Genomic DNA, 6,799 nt, shown 5'->3' with positions numbered 1-6,799 from the left:
ACTAACTAAACACCATGTCCAAACTCATAGCTTTTTGAGAGAGAGAGAGAGAGAGAGAGAGAGAGAGAGAGAGGGAGAGAGAGAGAGAGAGAGAGAGAGAGAGAGAGAGAGAGAGAGAGAGAGAGAGACAGAGAGAGAGAGAGAGAGAGAGACAGAGAGACAGAGAGAGAGACAGAGAGAGAGACAGAGAGACAGGGACAGAGACAGGTGAGTTGTGTAGCGAATAAGGCAAGAACAGGGTCTTCTTTTCTTCCAATCTCTTGTGGTTTGGTTTGTTTGAAAATAGAGAAACTGAGCCTTGTCATATGTTAAATGGAAAAGGCCAGCTTAGGGGAGGAAAGGAATATGATAGACACAGAGATGTCCTAAGCAAGGCAAGAGCTTGCGAACTAACTACATAAACTCCTGTAGGATTAGTCTGAAGACTAGAGCAAGGCCCCAGGAATGAATTTCTACAGTGGGCGTTGACAGCACGTAAGATTGACTAGATGAAGAGAGAAAAAGGACAATGTGTTGACAGATTTTTTTTTCTAATGAATTAAAAACACAGACACCATTGTGTAGAACTTCTTGTTATAAATAATAACTCTACTTACCATAGTTGGTGATGAACCTCAATGACAAAAGTTCTGTTTGAAAATGTACAGCCAGACTAATTAGGAAACACACACACACAAGACACACACACACAAGACACACACACACAACACAGACACACACACATGTTACTTGAAAAGACAGGCCATGGACTTAAGTCTACCAGTTCTCATCAGGTTCTTAAAAGGAGAAAGACAAATAAAATGGTGAAATATAACCTTATGTCTGAGGTCTCTGGGGGAACTAAGTCTTCTGTATGATCACCATGAGTCCTCAGATAACTACTGAGCAACTTACGTGCATTTTCGTTAGCTAATTCATAGAAAAGGCAAGAATTTCCATGATTCCTTATGCAGAGTGAAAGCATTAGCTCCTGTATGAAGCCTGTGCTGATGAGAAAATGGCTATTTCCTGTGGTGTAATGATGTGGGTGACAATGGCATGGGAAGTAAGGTATTTTCTTTGGCCCTTCCTTTCACCCATACGATGGAGAAGGAAGATGTGCCAACCCCAAGCTACACTGTTGATTTCGAGCACTAAACACTTTAGCATTTATAAAAAGTGTCTCATTTGTAATATGCAGAAGCATAGAAAAGCAATATTCTTGTATAAACTAGTGACTTCCTCACAGATACAGAATTTGAGCCTTGTGTGGTGCCACATGCCTGTAATCCCAGCACTTGGGAGGCAGAGGCTGGTGGATCTCTGTGAGTTTGAGGCCAGCCTGGTCGACAGAGAGAGTTCTAGGAAAGCCAAGGCTGTTACACAGAGAAACCCTGTCTTGTATAAACAAAAAATCAAACAACAACTCCCCAAAACAACAAAAACAAAAAAGGATTTGATACAAATTGAATAAAGAAAACCGAAAATTCAAACAGCAGAAGTTAAAATGAGCAACAGTGCTAAAACCTCCAGGACCTCTCTTGGGGATGGAACATCTGTTGATCCTGACAGCAAAAAGCGGGGCCACAGTTGCATTCATTGTTCAGTGAGCTTTTCCACACAGTCCAACCCACCGACAGCAATGAATGTTGATTGTGACCTTTGTAAACATCTCTGCACAGGCGACAGGAGTCCGGGTGGGTCCTGCTTTGGAGTTCTGTCTTCAGCAGACTCAGAGGGCCATGGGGCAGCTGAGGGTTAGCCACAGGGTACAATCAACGGTCGATGGTTTTTATTTGAATTCCAAACTCACCGACAGCGTTGAATGTTCTCTGAAGCAACCTCTAAGGCAGAGTTGTGCTGATTTTTACTGTATCTGTTGGTGTCTGACGCTGGAGGGAGGCAGGGGAAAGCCCAGTCTTTTAACTAAACATGCCACACATTCTAAACCATCTCAAAAGAGTAAGGGAAGAAAAGAAGTGGGGTTCTTCCCACACAGTTTGGCAAAGCTCCACATCATGTTGTATCAAAGGATCTGTTTTTTTTTTTTTTTTTTTTTTCTCAAATAGAAAAAGAAACAAAGCCTTTTTGGAGGGGGCTTAGTTTCAGGCTGTTAAAGACAGAGAGAATTTATCATTCAAAGTAATTTAACATATCAAATAAAAACAGCATCTAAGTATCTCATAATTTAAATATTGATGTGCATATAATAAAGATTGCAAGGAAGCAGTAGATTATGCAAAACTCAAACAGAAACCACATGGGTTTTCTCAAATTAAATTTCAAACAATTTTGGCCCTCAGTGTCTACACTGTGTACATGGAGTAAGAATTTAGTATGCAATGGGCTTTTTAAGTTAATATAATGACCTTAAAATATACCTACTTAGAAAATAATGAACAAATTAACCCAACCCAGCCCATTTTTCTTAGCTTATGACAAAAGATTTCAAACTGCAATAAAAATGAATTCAACCTACGCACACTACACAAGAGTCTTCTCTGTCAGTTTGGTTATTAGAGTATTAACATAGTTATTTTTATGATTGAGTGGATCTAGAAGCAATTTCTACCCATTTTTATTTATTTGTTTATTTGTTTGTTTGTTTTTTGAGACAGAGTTTTTTCTGTGTATCCTCGGCTGGCCTGGACTCACTTTGTAGACCAGGCTGGCCTCAAACTCACAGCAATCTGCGAGCCTCTGCCTCACGAGTGCTGGGATTAAAGGCGTGCACCACCATACCCAGCTCTTTATGCAGCTTTTAAGTGTTCTGTGAGTATTATTTTAAATGAGCATGAACTGTGTTGAATGTCTCTATAACTTTTTTCAATCATCAATGTAAACAAAACTCCTCCTGCACACTTCAAACCCAGGTATAGAGTTACTATATTAGACTTAAGTACAATTTCATGTGGCTTTAATGAGAAAATGGATACAAAATGCAATCTGACTTTGAAGCTATTCCTAGTTTTATACAAATTACTTCAACCATCAATAAAACAACAGCAAACCATACAGTCAAAATTTTAATACATATTGACATTTGTTCACGGAGAACAGTGTATGCTAAGACTGTAATTGTTTAGTGTAGTGTACACAAAATGTTTACAAGTCAACCTTCCCTAACTGGTGCTTTGGGGTAAAGAGGGTAACAATCATTGATGGCATGCATTGAGGCAGCAGATAGTCAGGGGGCACAAAATTGACTAATGGGAATTTTTCTGTTTATCTCCCTTTGAATTAAGCAGTTTTCTGCAGAGGACCATCTTTTTTTTTTTCTTTGCAGGAAAGCATGTTCCCCTGGGATTATCTATTTGTGTTATCAATTTCACCTAAATGTCACTCATGCTCCCTTGCTCTGCTGTCATGCTTAAGGCACCATTGCAGTATTTTTATACATACCTGCGATCTCAGTTGACGTGCACGAGCATTTGTCCATGGGTGCTGAGGTGAGGGATTCTAAGCCGGGATTGCTGCCTAATCTCAGATACAAAGCACCTGCAATCAGACAACTTTCATCCAAATTACAATTAAGACCAGCACACAACAAAGTGAGAAGTTTCCAGAAACTTCTAAAATTCTCTGTAGGAAACCTAAGTCCAAATTTCTCAAATGCTTAAAATAAAAATACGGAGTAAAATAGCTTGAAATTCTTAAGAGATTGAGAGAGATCCATGTTTAGTAAGAAATTAGGTTAAATATCGCATCTTGTCCATATACCAGAGCAGCAGCTTAGTGAGCAATGATTAACCCTTATTTACATGAAACAACAGATGTACTTTTCATATGGCTATAGTTTGTTGATGAGAAAAATCTCTCAGAACCTCTACAGTTTAAATTCTCTCTCCATGGGGAAAAGGCAGCTCTGTTCTTGCAGCCACTACCTTATGGGGAGAGAATAGCTTCAGTACTGTATTCTAAAGGGGAAAATGACCACTTGCTGGTTTAACTTATCTTTCAACTAGGTTCTATAATGCTGATTCCAATAACTATAGCTACTAACCAACCTCTTCTAGATGGGTAGTTTCCCAGTTTAATCACTGGCTGAAATAGTAATGTTGGACAGTATTGAAATGTTTACATTTTCTGTTAAAAGGCATATGTTTTATTTTATTTCATTATTTTTAGAAAATGCTATGATGCCAGGATTCTGAGTTGGTATTAACCATCTGCCTCCTTGCACAGTTCTTCTTGAATCTAGGGCTGCAATAAATATGCCATTTATGTGCAAGTTTCCACCTATGTCCCCTTCATGATTTTGGAAGGTCTTTAAAACTGATTTGCACCAACCAACACCAAATTTGCTTTAGCTTTTATTTCTCTTCCTGAGGCTTTGGGAGCATTAAGAATTTCAGTTTTGCTTAAGGTTAGTGGGTCATAAATAAACCAAAGCAATTTCTTTGCTTTGAGCAAGAGGGTCAGAGAATACATGAAATACCACTTTTAAGCAAAGCAAACTTTAACATGAAATGACAGAGGAGCATAAGAAAGAAGCAGAATGTGCCTCAGTGAAAGGCCACAGGGATTTGGGATGCTGGGGTTGTCTGTTTTAGAAATAGACTGCACATCTTGTTTGATGACCTGTATTTAATTTAAGTGACTGCCTCTGCCAGTCCTTCCAGAGGGCAAGTGTGTGAAATAGAGCATCTCAATGTCATTCCACAGCCCTTTCCTCTGCCTGATGCCTTGACCTGAATTGGGCACACGAGCACGGATCTGACAAATGAGAGGGAATGCGATGGCACCGCCACACACATTTTACCGTTACTTCAAGTCAGCTGGAAATTGTCTCAGGGGGGAGGCACATACTCAGAAGCATATTTATAAATTCCTTTTCCCTTCTGCCATGAATATGATTCTTAAAAATGAAAAACATGCCACACTTGCAATATCAAACATTACGGTCTCCACCCGTTCCAAAGGGAGCACATGCCTCCTGTGAAACGCCATGAAGGACATCCCAGAATGACAGGAGTCGGTGGTCTCAAGATGTCTTTATCACACCCACATCTTTCCTCTTTTCAGGATAACTCATGAAATGTCTCAGCACTAGCAATTTTACCTTCTCATTCACACAGGTAAATATCCAAGGTGCAAGAGCTCTCCCTGAGTAACTATCATGACCATACGCTCCTATGCCTACTTCAGCAGGAAAGGCAAATGAATCAAAGAGGTCAAAATTGAATAAGTAGAGTCAAGCAGAAGACATGGCTGTGGGTCCTCACTGCACAAGATGGGAAATCAGGGTTTCCTTGTTTTTCAATAGCTAAGTAGTATTCCACAGGGTAAATGTACCACAGTTTCTTTATCCATTCTTCGACTGAGGGAAGAGAGTGGTATGGAAGAATGGGGAGCTAGAAGGACCCAGAGGGTCCAGGAACCCTACAAGAAGACCATCAAAGCTGGTAGATCTGGACCGGGGTGGGGGGTGGTCTGCACAAACTGCTGTACCAACCAAGGACAATGAATGCAATAAACCTAGATCTCCTATCCAGATCTAGCCACTGGACAGCACATTCTCCACAGTTGTGTGGAGAGCATGAACTCTGATGCCCCCTATTTGATCACTTCCCCTTTGTGGGGAGGCCTGGTAGCACTCAGAGGGAGGAGAAGCAGACTACCCAAATGAGACCTGACAGGCTGTGATCATGTGGTAGGGAAGGAGGTCTTCTTCTGTCACAGGTCTAGGGGAGGGGGAATAGGGTGAAAGACAGAGGGAGTGGGTAACGGGAAGATACAAGTGAAGGGATAACAATTGGGATGTAATCTCAATAAATTATCTTAAAAATAAATAAATAAATAAATAAGGGAAATCGGGACAATACCAAAGCTTGGTTGAAAGACAGTCTTCACTTTAGAGATGTGGTCCCAGAGGGCGACCTGCTTTTCCCATAGTTTTGTAATGATTAACAATTTACATTAGCGACCACATATAATGTCTTATGATTTTGCTTTGGAGAAAGCAAAACTTCCTAGCTGTCTTTGTACTATTTGATAAAAATTACCAGTAATTGAAACCACTCAATTGATTTTTAATGTATATATCAGCTATGCTTCCATATAAGAAACCCACACATTTTAGGGCAATACATATACTCCATAAATGTTTTATGCTGTTCAGTTAAAAATTGGACCCAAACCAAAGTGTTTACAGTAATAAAAAAGACTTAGAAATGAACTAGCATAACTCCAAGATGTACTTCACTTTTATTTTCTGATAATTTAAATATAAATGAATCTTTTATTTTTTCTATTACATTTATGATTTATTTGGGGAGAAGGGCACAGGCACGGGAGGGCTTGCATACAGAGGACAGAGGAAAGCTTTCAGGAGCTGGTTCTCTCCTTTTACCATGCGCTGTCATTAGGCTTGGCAGCAGAGGCTTTACCTGCGGAGCCATCTCACAGCTGTACCTTCACATTTCTTTAGTCTCTTAAGATGTAGAGCCAGGCTGGCCTCAAATTCTTCATGCCCCTGTCTCAGCCTTCCAAATGCTGCACTATTTATGATAGGCGTGTGCCACCTAGTTTAAGTATTGGACATCACTTTCTGTAATATCCAACAAGTATTATTTTGCTTGCGTTTCTTGCCTTAGGATAACTGTTTATTATTGGACACTGAATTTTTAAACTTTTTGGTGCTCAAAGTGTACATACCACCATCTCTAGCATGTAACGTATTTCTGTATAGTACATTAAGAGAAACACATTTGAGGCAGTATGGTAAAACTAGCACAAACAGAGTACTAGAACTCCGGCTGGACACACACACACACACACACACACACACACACACACACACACACACACACACACAAGG

The sequence above is a fragment of the Acomys russatus genome, chromosome 6, assembly GCF_903995435.1.
Source record: "Acomys russatus chromosome 6, mAcoRus1.1, whole genome shotgun sequence".
Taxonomy (NCBI): Eukaryota; Metazoa; Chordata; class Mammalia; order Rodentia; family Muridae; genus Acomys; species Acomys russatus.
Note: the sequence above shows the minus strand (reverse complement) of the source record.